A 15,982-nucleotide genomic window follows, 5' to 3' on the forward strand; every position below is an offset into this window, starting at 1 on the left:
CTGGTGCATCATACTGTGTGGGGACATCATACTGTGTGGAGAACTTTGGGTGTATCATACTGTGTCGGGGAACACTGTGGTGCCATCATACTGTGTGGGGACATCATACTGTGTGAACTTTGGGTGTATCATACTGTGTCGGGGAATACTGTGGTGCCATCATACTGTGTGGGGACATCATACTGTGTGGAGGACTTTGGATGTATCATACTGTATGGGAAAACAGTGTGGGGGCATCATACTTTGTGGGTGGTCTGTGGTGACATGATAATGCACAGCTCCCTCAACTGTATAATGTCCGCAGCTGGGTACTATCAGTGCGCAGAGGATATACAGTACTCGGCAGAAGACACTATTCTGTTGACGGAACTGTGCTGTGCAGCCCCACAAATGAGCATTTCGGACTGCTGTTAACACAGGGAACTGCATCCTAAGGATAGGCCATCATTGATAAATTCCTGGACAATCCATGTAAGTTATGTCTCTGTCTGTATAAAGACCCCACACCAGATCCCCCTGAATATGTCCCCTTGTATAAAGTGCCCAGACTAGATACCCCTCTGTAGAAACTCCAAACTGAAACCCCAATATATACAAACTGCACATCTTTACATATACTAGACCAGACCCCAAAACAGAGCCCCCGATCTATACAGACTTCAGACCAGGCTCTTTGTGCTTACATTCCACATTGCTCCCTGGCTTTGCTGCACAGAACGTCCTGCACCAGGACAGCAAACATCAGGACAATTTTCTGTGGGGCGCCAGGGAGTGATCAGAAGTGCAGGACTGGGGGAAGGTGAGTAATAATATTGGCATCTGGGAGATATCTCTTCTCATCCATGGGAGAGTTGGATTTTATATAGCACCGACATATTCTGCAGAGTTGTACACTTACAACAAAGAGTTTACTTATTATCCTAGAAACAGCGCCACTCCTGGCTGTGCCTGGTATTGCAGCTCATCCCCATCATGACATGGACAACATCTCCTGGAGGTTTGTCCATATATCCATAACCATAGTCATCATTGTAGATGAGAAATTCTCATTTCTTGCCGCTTAACACCAGGTTAATCCAAAGTGGATGCGCCAGGAGTAATAACATCTGCAGTGGAAAAGCGCCAGTGTTTTCCGGCCATCTCTTCATACTGCACTGATCCATCCTACATGGAATTGGCCTCTTATAAAATCCACATGTGCTGCGTACGTGAGCCACTCGAGATGGGAATTTGCCTGCTTTAAACAATTGCAAGATTTCAATGCGATGCTGAAAAAAAAAATCTGAACAGAAGTGATCTCACATTATACCAAGGACAATCCGGAGTGAGAAGATCCAGTATTAGAGCACTAGCTGCTATGTGTATGGATGTAGCAGAGCTAGATTTGTCACAGGCTGATATAGTCCTGTGTATAATGTAATATTCCCATGTGTTGTGCCCAATGACAAAATCAGCTCTGCCACTCCGGTATATGTAAGCGTCCGCAGTATGGCGTTAATAGACCCCACATAAATTATCGCTCACCATTTCTGCGGTCTTATAAGTGTATCTGGCACTCATCTGTGCTTTCTAGTACCGTGTAATTTACTGTAAGACGTACAGTATTCCATGTCTGCAATCCGCGTGATAGGGAAGGAATAAGACCAGAGGGCCACGGGTGGAATTATCTAAAATTGCGATTGTCAGCACCAGGATGTAAAAAAAATCAACGTATGAGACGTCCAGGGGTTTTACAAGATTATATTAACTTGAGACCCCTTCACAAAGGGTATAACTGGCTAATGAGAAGATTTATGGAGAGCAATCTCTCACGACAGAAGCAATCCGAGAAGGTGAAATCTTTCCCTGTAAGCTCCATTGTTTCCCATAGTATACGTGGTGTGCAGCGTTGATGTCACTTTGACAGCGCTGCAGCCACTTAGTGAGGTCAGCGGTTCTAAGTGACTTTTGAAACTCCCTTTTAGATGGGCTCATGCAAACTTTAAGAGGGGTTGAACAATGGATAATAAGATAGGTTGCTTCCCATACTGTTTGCATATTTTGGGCAGCACATCCCGTTATCTTGGGGAGATGTGCTGCCTAGGACAATTATTTGGGGGCTTAAATTATCCAATAAGGGAGGCATAAATTGTCCAATAAGCGATGAACGTTTCTCTCATTTGTCAGCTGATTAGTATGGTGACTGCTTTCTTATGGACACTCATTCGGCCAATTATTAGCCAGTGTCAAGTAAAGGAAAGACGCCGGCCAAACCAGAACCTCCGCCTGCATACAGCTTTTTCAGGTTTTTGCCCAAAACAGCTTAAAAGAAAATGAAGATTCTGGTTTGGCTTTACATCCCGAGTCATGAGGCTAATTCCAAAAGGTGGCACTAGAGAGCAGAGATGTGTATGCCTGAAACAGATGGCTGTGTGCTCGGCTTTCTCCAGCAGTCACATAGTCAATGGATGACCAAGCATGCGCACCTCCGCTCAATTTGAGATGAGGCTCTGCAGAGGTTTCTGGAGCCCAATTCTCAATGTTGCTGCAGTTCCTAATGGTTAGATACCCAATGATCAGTAGGTTATTCCCTATCCAAGTGGGCAAATGAAGAACAGTGGCTACAAGCTATACTGATTTGGCTAGAGTATTTAGATGAAGGGCTTGGGTTGCAAACTACATTTTTCCCCAGTGAAGTCTTGATACGTACAAGCAGTTAGGCACTAGAGATTCTTCAAAGGTTTCACCTGTAAGATACTCTAAGAATGTTGCCCTGTAGAAGGATGAAGCTCCCACGCCGAGATCATGGAGTTGGTTCGTCTACATGGGGTGACTGTGACTGTATAGTTGGGGTGGAAGCAGCTGAGGGTGACGCTTACACATCAGGGATGAGGCCTCTGGACTGTCTCCAGACCACTGACCACAGTGTGACTGTATCGGTAATGACATGTGGCGGATCTCTAATGGAGATGCAGATCTTCCCTCCGGAGATGATGGCCACACACGTCTACATGCCAGTAATTGTACACACGTGTGTTTAGCATCACCATGCACTGAAGACAATTGTCACAGAATCCATCAACGTCACTAACAGATGTCCATGTCGTTGGAATGGGCTTCAAAGTAGAAACTGGTCGATTTTGGAAAACAGTTTGGTTGCTTGAATTTACGGCTAACATTCCCATAGTCATTTGCAGGGCAGATTGCCAAGGACGGCGCTGCGTCAGCCATGTAGGTACACACCCTTGTAGGTCATATCAGGAAAGCCTCTGATCTGGTGCCGCGGGATCCTCAGTCAGGCCTCAGAGCATTAGGTTACTTTCCCATGATGAGTTTTACACTGCATATAGTAATAAAAACACAAGTAACCTATTTTACTTAATGGGTGCAGAAAATCCACATCAAAAATTCACCAAAAATCTCAATGTGGGAACACAGCCTTAGAAGTGGAACCATCTCCAGAAAATGGTGGACATAGCTTACGAGGAGAACCTACTGAGGCTATGTAGGGCCTGCAGAGGCAACTAAGTTTGGACTGATATCCTTCCTCATGACTGGTATGAACGTGGGCGATTGAAGTAGGCATCAAGGATACCATAATAAAGCCCTACCATTCTTCAATCAGACCAAATTTCTCGGATGACAGAAAATACGTTCATGTGACCCTAGCCTAACACTGACCAATAAGCATTCATAAGAACGCTCATTCCCGGTCATTGCCCATGTAAGCAATCAATTTATCGACCGACTAACGGGCAATACCTATCTCACCTTATTGAATCATTTATACCCTAAAATGAGGGTTATGTGCACTATAATGTATACTCCAGGCCCGAAATTGGACCTCAATAAATGGTAATTAAAAGGCCAGCAAATAAATAGAGCATTAGACAAAAAAGGAAGCTAATTTCAGACAGAGCTACTCTCAATGCTGATGCAGATTTTTCTTGGTTTATGTCCCAAACAGTTAATTCTCCAATAATGTCTCAGTGATGCTGCTGAAAGCTGAAATCTGCACAGTGACAAGCGTTCAGGCTCCAAATTCACCTTCAAATGGGATTGTCTTCAGCTTGACATTGGAGCCCAATACGGTAATGGATCCGGGGCCTACAGAGGCATCCTCTGGTATTTTGGTGGTCCAATCCATATGGAAGCTGGAGGGAATCTGCAGCTGAAGTCCAGGCAGTTAGCCTGTCTGTGATGATAACATTATATCATCCATATGTTGTATAAGATTGTATAACATTGCAGAGGTAGACGAGGGATCCGATGACTGGGCCTCTCCACTATACTGACGTCTGTATACACTGCTCACCATGGAAAGAGATTAGGAATGTCAGGGAATAGATGAGAGTTTCTGGAAATTTGGCAAAGAAAAGCCGGAAGTGATGGATCTCTCAGGATTGATGAAGATAAACAGATTTGGGACATGTTCTCTAACAGCTGCCTCCCCTCATCTCTCCACAGCTCCCCTGAGCTCCTGGACACGGCAGGACTGGGTGACAGGGACACATTCCTCCAGGGAGAGGTTGCTGTGTGTTCTACTTTGCTTGCTCTGTGACTCAGCCCTGCAGCTGGAGGTGAGCACACATGTCCAGGGCTTCACCCTCCAGATATATGACTGATCACATCCCTGCGCCCTGCACTACTAGACCCGGGCTGCTGTCAGAAAGAGGCCATCATCACAAGCATCTCCATTGGGTCTCCTGACTGTCTGACCGCCTGGATTATGTCATTTATCAGAGGCTTTAATAATACAAAAGTTCTCTAAGTGACAGACGAGAAAAATGACGAGAATAGAGTTTCTAATATACTACAACTTTCATGAAACCACATTAGTGATTCAGATGCTTACATAAGGAGCATTTACCCCCTATGCAGGCATAGTATTGGTACTTATCCACACAGTGTAAATAGACATGCGGTGTGGATTATAAATCTGCCGCATGTCAAGTTAGGCCGGCGTCACACTGGCGTTTTAAACGGCCGAGTGCAATGCGATAAAAAATCGCATTGCACTCGGACCAATGTTCAGCTATGGGGCAGCTCCCACCAGCTGACTTTTTGTCGTCCGTTTTCCTCGGTCCGAGACAATCGCAGCATGCTGCGATTGTCTCGGACCGAGGAAAACTCTCAGCTCACTCGCACCCATATAAGCCTATGGGTGCGAGTGAGACAGCACACACCACTCGGATATCATCCGAGTGCTGTGCGTTATAAGCGGACCCCAGCAATGGAGGATGGAGAAATTCATTTCTCCGCCTCCTCCGCAGCTGTGCTCCGATCCTCCCTGTGCGAGAGAATCGGAGCACAGACGAATGACACTCGGCTCCTGCTCTGCTGCGAGCAGGAGCCGAGTGTCATTAGCATATCGCATACACACATATGCCAGTGTGACGCCGGCCTTATTCTGCAGAACTGCAATGCACAGAGAGTAATCTTCAGCATATCTGCAACATTTTTGCAACTAAACCTTTCCGATTTGGTGCAGATTTTGTTGGTACAGAAAATCTGCAGTGCTTCAGTCTGTGTGGGCATACTCAAAGGGATTTATATAGAATAATTTGCTACTTTCTCCTAAGGGTTTACATTATGATGTCACTGGTGATCCCTATGTTAGCTGTAGAGTTCCTGTGTATAATGTCACTGATCATCACTGTATTACCTGTACACTGACACTATATACAGAGCTCCTGTGTATAATGTCACTGGTGATCACTGTATTACTTGTACATTATATACAGAGCTCCTGTGTATAATGTCACCAGTGATCAATGTATTACCTGTACACTATGCACTATATACAGAGCTCCTGTGTATAATGTCACTGGTAATCCCTGTACACTGTACACTATATACATAGCTCCGGTGTATAATGTCACTGGTGATCCCTGTATTACCTGAACGCTTACACGATATACAGAGCCCCTGTATACAGTATGTCACTGGCGATCATTTTATTACCTGTACCCTGACACTATATACAGAGCTCCTGTGTATAATGTCACTGGTGTTCCCTGTATTATCTGTATACTGACATTATATACAGAGCTCCTATGTAGAATATCACTGGAGATCCCTGTATTACCTGTACACTGACACTATATACAGAGCTCCTGTGTATATCACTGATCTCTGTATTACCTGTACACTGACAGTATATACATGGTTCCTGTGTATAATTTCACTGGTTGTAGTTATTACCTGTACACTATACACTATATACAGAGCTCCTGTGTATAATGTCACTGGTGATCACTGTATTACCTGTACACTATATACAGAGCTTCTGTGTATATTGTCACTGGTCATCCTTGTATTACCTGTACACTGACACTGTATACTATATATTATATACATAGCTAGCTCCTCTGTATAATGTCACTGGTGTTCCCTGATCTTTGTATTATATGTACACAATACACTATATACAGAGCTCCTGTGTATAATATCTTTTGTGGTCACTGTATTACCTGTACACTATACATTATATACGGAGCTCCTGTGTATAATGTCTATGGTGAGTCACTATTACCTGTACACTGCCACTATATACAGCGCTCCTGTGTATAATGTCACTGGTGATTACTGTATTACCTGTACACTAACACTATATACAGCGCTCCTGTGTATAATGTCACTGGTGATCTCTGTATTATCTGTACACTGACACTATATAGAGTGCTTCTGTGTATAATGTCACCAGTTCTCCCTGTATTACCTGTACACTATAAATTATATACAGAGCTCCTGTGTATAATGTCTATGGTGAGTCACTGTATTACCTGTACACTGCCACTATATACAGAGCTCCTGTGTATAATATCACTTGTGATTCCTGTATTATCTGTACACTGACACTATATACAGTGCTTCTGTGTATAATGTCACCGGTGGTCACTGTATTACATGTATACGCATGGGTTGGAAAGAGGCTACATGTCCTTTACTACTGGATGAGAAGTGTGACTATTCTCTCCAGAGGAACTAAATTTTTGCAAGCACGGAAATTGTCTTAAAAGTTTTTTTGTATAAATGCATGCATTTGCAGCTAAAAGTCATTTTTTTTTACAACTGGGTTTCGTTAAACATTTTGAATCATAGGTGTTTCTTTTCTGTAAAAATTACTGTCTACTGCCTGCTGACAAGTGTAATCAGTCTCTTGAAGCAGAGAAGCCGAGATGGATTATTTGATGTAGTGCAGGTTTTTGTCTCTCTGATTCTGACAGATAACAAAGAGGCAGGTTTGTTGTTGGACAATGGCAGGTGTAATGAAACCTCAAAAATGGGAAAAAGAAAGTTTTTGCACCTACGGTGCTGTCAAAATGCTGATGAAGAGGCGAAAGAGGGTATGTCAAGTTACAGAGCAGGAGAATCGGGACAATTCGTAGACATATTTGACCCAGAAGTAGGTTTACACAGATCAGGTGAGGGATTCTTATAAGGGATGCGTGCTTCTAAAAAAGGGGCAAAGAAGTCTGAAAAACAACTTCACACTATGGATTGAGGCCGCCTCCGAGATTATTGCTTATTCACCCTCTCCTAGCCCAGGAGCATCGGGCCCTTTTTTTTTCGAAGATTGGGGGATTCCTTTTTATCTAAGCAATGATGCGACTATATAGTTCCTAAATGTACAGGACAGGTGGGGCCCTATAGGAAAAAGCATGTCATAGGGGACCCCCACTTCATGTGGTGATGTACTTTCGGCTAATGGCTTTCTTGTGGGATTATTCTCAGTTTCCTAAATAGTTTCCACAGATGCGCAGCAGAAAGGAACATGTCTCGTGTTTGGCCTTCGCAGGAAGAATCTGGCACAGAAGCAGCCACTTTCCTGGCGATAGTCACGGCGGCCACTGATGACACACAGCTGAACCAGAAAGGCAAAGTTTACAGGCAGTGACATAGCCGTTCATCCATATCAGTGCATGACTGTACAGGAATGTAGTCACTGTATGGAAAATGCCCATTTCTTCCTATGATGTGTATAATTTATGGAGCAGCAATGATGAACATCTGGAAACGGTTCAAAGAACACGGAATGAGAAATATCCTCACATTCTATGAGAACTGCTGCAGCTCTCCTGCCTGTAGCTGCTGTCGCCATCAGGTGGACACTTTAGGAACATCATCCTTTCAGGGGGTGTTGGCTCTTCTTGTGGAGATCTGGTGTAGGGCAATGGTCCTTAGGAAAAAAAAAATATATGCAGATTAGTTTTCTTTTTGGGAACTGCTAATTTGCAATAAAAACATGGAAAACGGAATGTACTGTCGATTATTCAGGTTGCTGGTAGACCCATTAAGTGTTCTCAGGAACATTTCAGCTCCGATTTCACTTTTTGTATCGATTATGGGTTATTGAAGGTCTTACTGGTGATCGAGCGTTTAGCGGACATTGGCAGGGGATGCTGAGAGCTGTAGTTTTTCTACAGTCGGAAACCCATATGTTTGACATCGCTCTAACATTGGCCACACTTCCTACTACTTTTGGTATAGGCGCTATTTTATATAGTTTTAAAGGTAATCTGTCAGCAGGTTTCACACGTCAGTGTCTCCAGTATATGTGGTGACAGTTTTCACATACATCAGACACACATAGACCCATTCAAGTGACTGGGTCTGCGCAAATGTCAGTGTGTTTCTACGGAGCGTGGGACAGGTCGACGGATAGGTGAGGGATATGGTTGTTTTTATTTTATTACAGGAGACGAGGGCTTCAATGGAATGGGTGTTAGGTGAGTATTACTGTGTTTGTTATTTTTAAATGTAAAAGTGTTTTGTTTTGATTTCAAATAAAGGATTTTTTTACTGGTTGTGTGTTTATTTACAATATAACTATAAGATTAGTAATGGATTATTATTTATTATTATAGCGCCATTTATTCCATGGTGCTTTACATGTGAGGAGGGGTATACATAATAAAAACAAGTACAATAATCTTAAACAATACAAGTCAAAACTGGTACATGAGGAGAGAGGACCCCGCCCGCGAGGGCTCACAATCTACAAAGGATGGGTGAGGATACAGTAGATGGATAGATATCTTATAGACGCCTTTCCATTACTAAGCTGTGGGCTTGATGTAACCGGGCGATACAAAGGTGACATCAACCTCATAAATATGAACCCCCCTTGCTTGGCCACAGGGCAAGTGGGAAGAGCCAGAATTGGCACATCTAATAGTTGTGCCTTTTCTGTGGTGGCTGTGGGCTGCCATTTTTAGGTTGGGAGAATATCAGCCCTCTTTTCTGTTTTAGCTTGACTGGTTGTGAAAAATGGGGGGATCCCATGTAGTTTTTTTTTTAATTATTTAAATAATTTAAAAAAATTGTGTGGGAGACCCATGTATTCTTGAAAACCGGCCTTGCTAAAGTTGACAGCTTAGGGTTATAGCCCACAGCTTTCAGTTTTGCCTGGCTGGTTATGAGAAATACAGGACAACCCATGCCATTTTCTTCTATTTATTTACAGCGCCTGCACTTGCTGATGAATACTCCCATCAGCAGCTCCTGCTCTCACTGTTATCAGTTGAATACAACTCTCCAACATTGTCCTCTGCGTGCGCTGATCGCAACACGAGCAGGGGGCAATGATGTAAGTTGTCTTCAGCACCCGGCGCTGGGGAACAGCGCAAACAGTACCGCTGATTCCCAGGTATCGATACATGTGATACTGATGTGGCACACGGGTGCCACACATATGAATCACATGCACACACGTATATATCTCTTGTACTGGTTTTAACAGTACCGGAAATATCAGGACTGTGAAAAAGCCCTTCGGCTGTGTGCTGTGGTTTCAATATGACTGTTTTATCAGCAGGAGATTATGACTGCCCAGACTAGTGCCCACATGAGCCCTGGTCCAGCCATGCAACAAGCACTGATAAGCAGCTTTAATGTCAGTATAAAATGTGGTGTGGGTGGGGGCAGCTTTCTGAGCTCTGCTACATCTAAGAATCTGACTGTATCTCAACTGCTGCAGCCAGTAAACTAAGAGATACAATACTGGAATCAGAGTCTTGGCCCCTACATTATGCTGCTCTCAAATGAGGTATCAAAGACCTGGTGAAAGATTTCCTTTAAATATGTGACATAATTGAACAGTATAGCCAAGACTGCATATTTGGCTGCAGTACCTCTGAATCACCTCTAGGTGGTGATCTGAGCGTCAACAAATCTGGTAATGATGGTCTCCAGGTAATGACAAGCATGGTGGCATCTCACAATGTGACCGATATCGCTATTTTATTTCCCCCCCCCCCCCAAAAAAAAAATATAATTGTGATCCAGAAACAAGGTTCCACGTAATAAAAGGAAGCCTGTGGCTATGTGCAGTTTTTTTTTCTAGTTTGAGCAGATCCACTCTATAAAAAAAAAAAGCCTCCAAAATCTCATAAAAAAAAGCTTGAAAAACATTTTCTATTCATTCCAATGTTAATCCGCTTTGTTGTTCATAATTTGAAGATTTTTTTAGCATCTTTATTTTCCAATATACGAAAAACGCCTGGTGGATGAAAAAAAATAGAGTGCATGTCACTTCATTGATGGGTCTCCTGGCACAGTCTTATCAGAAGGCTGCAAAAAAAGAAAAAAACTCCTCCAAAAAGCTTCAATAACTCCTTAAAACCACTTCATGAAGAGCATCAGGAAATGAAAAACTCCCCCAAAAAGCTTCAATCACTGCCGCTTCATCCCTCCTGGACCTTAAATTCATCCCTCCTGGAACTTTCAGTGAAAGTTCTGATAGGACCAGACAGAATCCATCCTCAGGACTGTCTTACACTCAGGAGACTGGATATCACATTGTTGGTGGCTGATCCTAGGATCTGTTGGAGTGTAAAACAGGAGCCAGTGTAGAAAATTGGTTAATATAAGACATTGTGTGATAGCAATAAATGTCCCCCATAATCCAGACAGCACATTCCCTTCCGGGACTTCTCTCATGCTGCACCACTGCTCTGGAATGCGCTACCCCAGACAAAAAATCTCATCATCTACACTTGTAAGTGCGCCCAAATAACGCATCATTGTAGACAGGACAATCATATAGACTAATGAACCCCTCTCCATTTTCGACGTCTGATACCCCAGAGAAATTCCAGCCCTTTAGTTGGATGTTGTGTATGTATAATTAAATGGGTTTATGAATCTGATAACTGTAGGTGAATGAAGTCAAAATCATCCCACCAGACCCAAAAAAACCCCAAGACACTTTCCTCAGATATTATCCTAGTTTAGAGAATTGTGCAGAAAAACACAGCAGCCCGACAAAGGTCACACACGTCACTTGTGTTCTTGTTTCTCAGTGTTTTGTACATTTCCCTTTCGTATTATCACAACGAATGTTTTTCTCCGAATGTTGGATCCCGTTTGGAATGCAAACTGGGAGCTTCCCCAACACCGTCCCCTCCAAGTACTGGATGTCTGGAAGGACTTGGCTGCTCTACCCCTGGAGAGATGGTCACGGTCTGAAATGTTTTCTACTGATTTCATCATCACGGCAGAAGATTGTAGTGACTCCATAATGTTAATGTATCCAGAACATGGATTAGGAGATAAATTGCTGCACTCACAAGTTTGTTAAAATTCAGCAAACTTTATTCTAAGGCAGGGGTGGGCAATTAAATTTTCTTGAGTGGTTACATGAGAGACCATGACTGTTGTGGAGTGTCAAATCAATAGGCTGAAATTAATTCTGCTCAACATAAATTATTTTATATTAATTGTATTACTAGATATTGAGCAGAATTAAGAATGCCGACACCCCCATATACAGAATAAACCCCCATATACAGAATAAACCCCCACACAGCCCCCTATATACAGTATGAGCCTTCACATAGCCCTCCCTATATACAATGAGACCCCACATATTGACCCAATATACACTGCTCAAAAAAATAAAGGGAACACTAAAATCCCACATCCTAGATATCACTGAATGAAATATTCCAGTTGCAAATCTTTATTCATTATATAGTGGAATGCATTGAGAAGAATAAAACATAAAAATGATCAGTGTAAATCACAACTAATATCCCACGGAGGTCTGGATTTGGAATGATGCTCAAAATCAAAGTGGAAAGTCAAATTACAGGTTGATCCAACTTCAGTGGAAATGCCTCATGACAGGGAAATGATGCTCACTAGTGTGTGTGGCCTCCAACGTGCCTGTATGACCTCCCTACAACGCCCGGGCATGATGCTGATGAGGTGGCAGATGGTCTCCTGAGGGATCTCCTCCCAGACCTGGACTAAAGCATCTGCCAACTCCTGGACAGTCTGTGGTACAACGTGATGGTGGATGGTGCGAGACATGATGTCCCAGATGTGTTCAATCGGATTCAAGTCTGGGGAACGGGCTGGCCAGTCCATAGCTTCAATGCCTTCATCTTGCAGGAACTGCTGACACACTCCAGCCACATGAGGTCTGGCATAGTCCTGCATTAGGCAGAACCCAGGGCCAACCGCACCAGCATATGGTCTCACAAGGGGTCTGAGGATCTCATCTCGGTTAGTGATGAGCGAATATACTCGTTACTCGAGATTTCTCGATCATGCTCGGGGGTCCTCCGAGTATTTTTTAGTGCTCGGAGTTTTCATTTTTCTTGCCGCAGCTGAATTATTTACATCTGTTAGCCAGCTTAAGTACATGTGGGGATTCCCTAGCAACCAGGCAACCCCCACATGTACTTATGCTGGCTATCAGATGTAAATCATTCAGCTGCGGCAAGAAAAACGAAAACTCCGAGCACTAAAAAATACTCGGAGGACACCCGAGCATGATCGAGAAATCTCGAGTAACGAGTATATTCGCTCATCACTAATCTCGGTACCTAATGGCAGTCAGGCTACCTCTGGCGAGCACATGGAGGGCTGTGCGGCCCTCCAAAGAAATGCCTCCCCACACCATTAATGACCCACTGCCAAACCGGTCATGCTGAAGGATGTTGCAGGCAGCAGATCGCTCTCCACGGCGTCTCCAGACTCTGTCACGTCTGTCACATGTGCTCAGTGAGAACCTGCTTTCATCTGTGAAGAGCACAGGGCGCCAGTGGCAAATTTGCCAATCCTAGTGTTTTGCGGCAAATTACAAGCGTCCTGCATGTTGTTGGGCTGTGAGCACAACTCCCATCTGTGGATGTCGGGCCCTCAGACCATCCTCATGGAGACTGTTTCTAACCGTCTGTGAAGACACATGCACATTTGTGGCCTGCTGGAGGTCATTTTGCAGGGCTCTGGCAGTGCTACTCCTTGCACAAAGGCTGAGGTATCAGTCCTACTTATGGGTTGTTGCCCTCCTACGGCCCCCTCCACGTCTCCTAGTGTACTGGCCTGTCTCCTGGTAGCGCCTCCAGCCTCTGGACACTACGCTGACAGACACAGCAAACCTTCTTGCCACAGTTCGCATTGATGTGCCATCCTGGATGAGCTGCACTACCTGAGCCACTTGTGTGGGTTGTAGAGTCCTCTCATGTTACCACGAGTGTGAAAGCACAACCAACATTCAAAAGTGACCAAAACATCAGCCAGAAAGCATTGGTACTGAGATGTGGTCCCCACCTGCAGAACCACTCCTTTATTGAGGGTGTCTTGATAATTGCCAATAATTTCCATCTGTTGTCTATTCCATTTGCACAACAGCATGTGAAATTGATTGTCAATCAGTGTTGCTTCCTAAGTGGACAGTTTGATTTCACAGAAGTTTGGTTTACTTTGAGTTATATTCTGTTCCCTTTATTTTTTTGAGCAGTGTACATGAGCCCCCACATAACCCTCCCTAAAAGTAAAAAAAAACAAACAGTACATACTTACATTCCGGAGTCTGTCCCCCGGCGTTCTGCTTCTCTCCACTGTGTCTGCGCCAGCCGGAAAGCACAGTGGTGACGTCAGACGTCACCGCTGTGCTCGCTTTCCGGCTGGCCGGCGCTCACATTGCAGAGAAGCAGAACGCCGGGGGACAGACACCGGAATGTAAGTATGTACTGTTTGTTTTTTTTTACTTTTACGCTGGTAACCACGGTAAACATCGGGTTACTAAGCGCGGCCCTGCGCTTAGTAACCCGATGTTTACCCTGGTTACAAGCGAACGCATCGCTGGATCGCTGTCACACACAACGATCCAGCGATGACAGCGGGAGATCCAGCGACGAAAGAAAGTTCCAAACGATCTGCTACGACGTACGATTCTCAGCAGGGTCCCTGATCGCTGCTGCGTGTCAGACACTGCGAGATCGTATGGATATCGCTGGAACGTCACGGATCGTACCGTCGTAGCGACAAAAGTGCCACTGTGTGACAGTACCCTAAGGGTATGTGCCTACGATCAGTAAACGCTGCGAGTTGGATGCTACATACTTGTGCAGCGTCCAGCTGTTACAGCATGTTGGATGGGTTATCAAGAAATTCCATGTCCACTATGCGTCCAGAGACACCTGCGGAGATGGACCTGAGAAGCATCTCTCCAGACCACAGCAAGTCAATTTCTCTTGCGGAGAAACTGCTGAGAAATTTCAGCAATAGTCTGTATTGGACTTGGTGAATCCGACAGGTTCAGTGAACACATTCGGATTTACCTGTGCCCAATAGACGGCAGCCCTTTGGACACAGCGAACATGCACTGCGTCCAAAGCGCTGCCACTTCCGAGTCGCGGGCACATAGCCTTATGATAAAAAGCCAAACGAGACACTCCATTTACAGACACGTTTCTTTTGTTTTACCCTCATCAGTGAAAACCAAACACTCCAAAACGTGTCTGCAAATTTAAAAAGGCAAAACAGATATTTGCAGATATGTATTGGGGTGTTTGCTTTACACTGCTGAGGGGTAAAGACCCAGGAACATGTCTGCAAACAGAGTATCTTGTTCTACTTTATATCCTTATGCGGCAAGGCTCCTTAAAGGATGGATACTGACTTTTAGGACTGCTAGGGGCACGAGAGTTCATGCTCTCTTCTCTATAAAGGATATTTGCATATTTAAATTAAAAAACGAGCAATGCTTGGCCTATGGGTCTCCTTACGCATGACACTCTCCCCAAGGAAAAAGGTTCCCCATTATATCACGATAGATGAGAAACACTAAAGGACTAGTCCAGGGGTGCATGGGCTGCTAGCTGTCCCAAATGCCGGTCTACAGGGGCCCCAGTTATCTCTTTCACTCTAATATTTGGGACTACTACTCTAGAAAGAAATGAGCTGGAAAAGTGGCTGTACAGGAGTGCAAAAAATGAAAAGGGTTATGCAAGCTTAGACAAGGCCAAAAATTGGCAACTTGCTCAATTCTTTTAATTTGCACCTTTTTTAAGCCTATTTTAGGTGTTTACTTGTTTTTACTTACATTTGCCGTTGTGGGCAGGAGTTTGGGGTTTCCAGTTGATGCCGTTCGCACAAATGATTTTATGGGCGCCAGTCCAAGTTTTTGTGCCATTTTGCTAAACGTGTAACTTTTTGTGCTATGGAGTCACAAAACAGCTCAAAAACAAAACAAAAAAAAAAAAACATTTTTGAGAGATTTTCCAGTGCCAAAGTTCAGGTCCCCATTGATTTCTATGGGGTTCAGGATCAGGTGCAGTTCTTGCACCCAAACCAAACTTTGGGCTAAGTGTGTTCGAAGCCAAACTTCCAAGACCAAAAAAAAAAAAAACCCAACAACTGCAAATGATGAATTAGGGCCTTTGACTTTTATATACTGTAAATGAGGACAATTGTGAAAGACATTGGGGGAAAATTACCATTAGTGAATTTTAAACATTTTTTTCTTGTAGCTGCATTTCACCAAATTTATCAAAGTGTTGCATGATAAACTTGCCGTATCTGTACATCTAACAATTCACTATCAGGTTGTTAATAAAACCATGCTTAAAGGGAACCTGTCACCCCGTTTTTTCAACATGAGCTAAAAATAGCATTCAATAGGGCCTGAGCTGTGCTTTACAACAGTGCCTTTATTATCCCGATTCCCTGCCTTTGCTGCCAAAATACCTTAGTAAACCCGCCGTTT

The sequence above is a fragment of the Ranitomeya variabilis genome, chromosome 5, assembly GCF_051348905.1.
Source record: "Ranitomeya variabilis isolate aRanVar5 chromosome 5, aRanVar5.hap1, whole genome shotgun sequence".
Classification (NCBI taxonomy): domain Eukaryota; kingdom Metazoa; phylum Chordata; class Amphibia; order Anura; family Dendrobatidae; genus Ranitomeya; species Ranitomeya variabilis.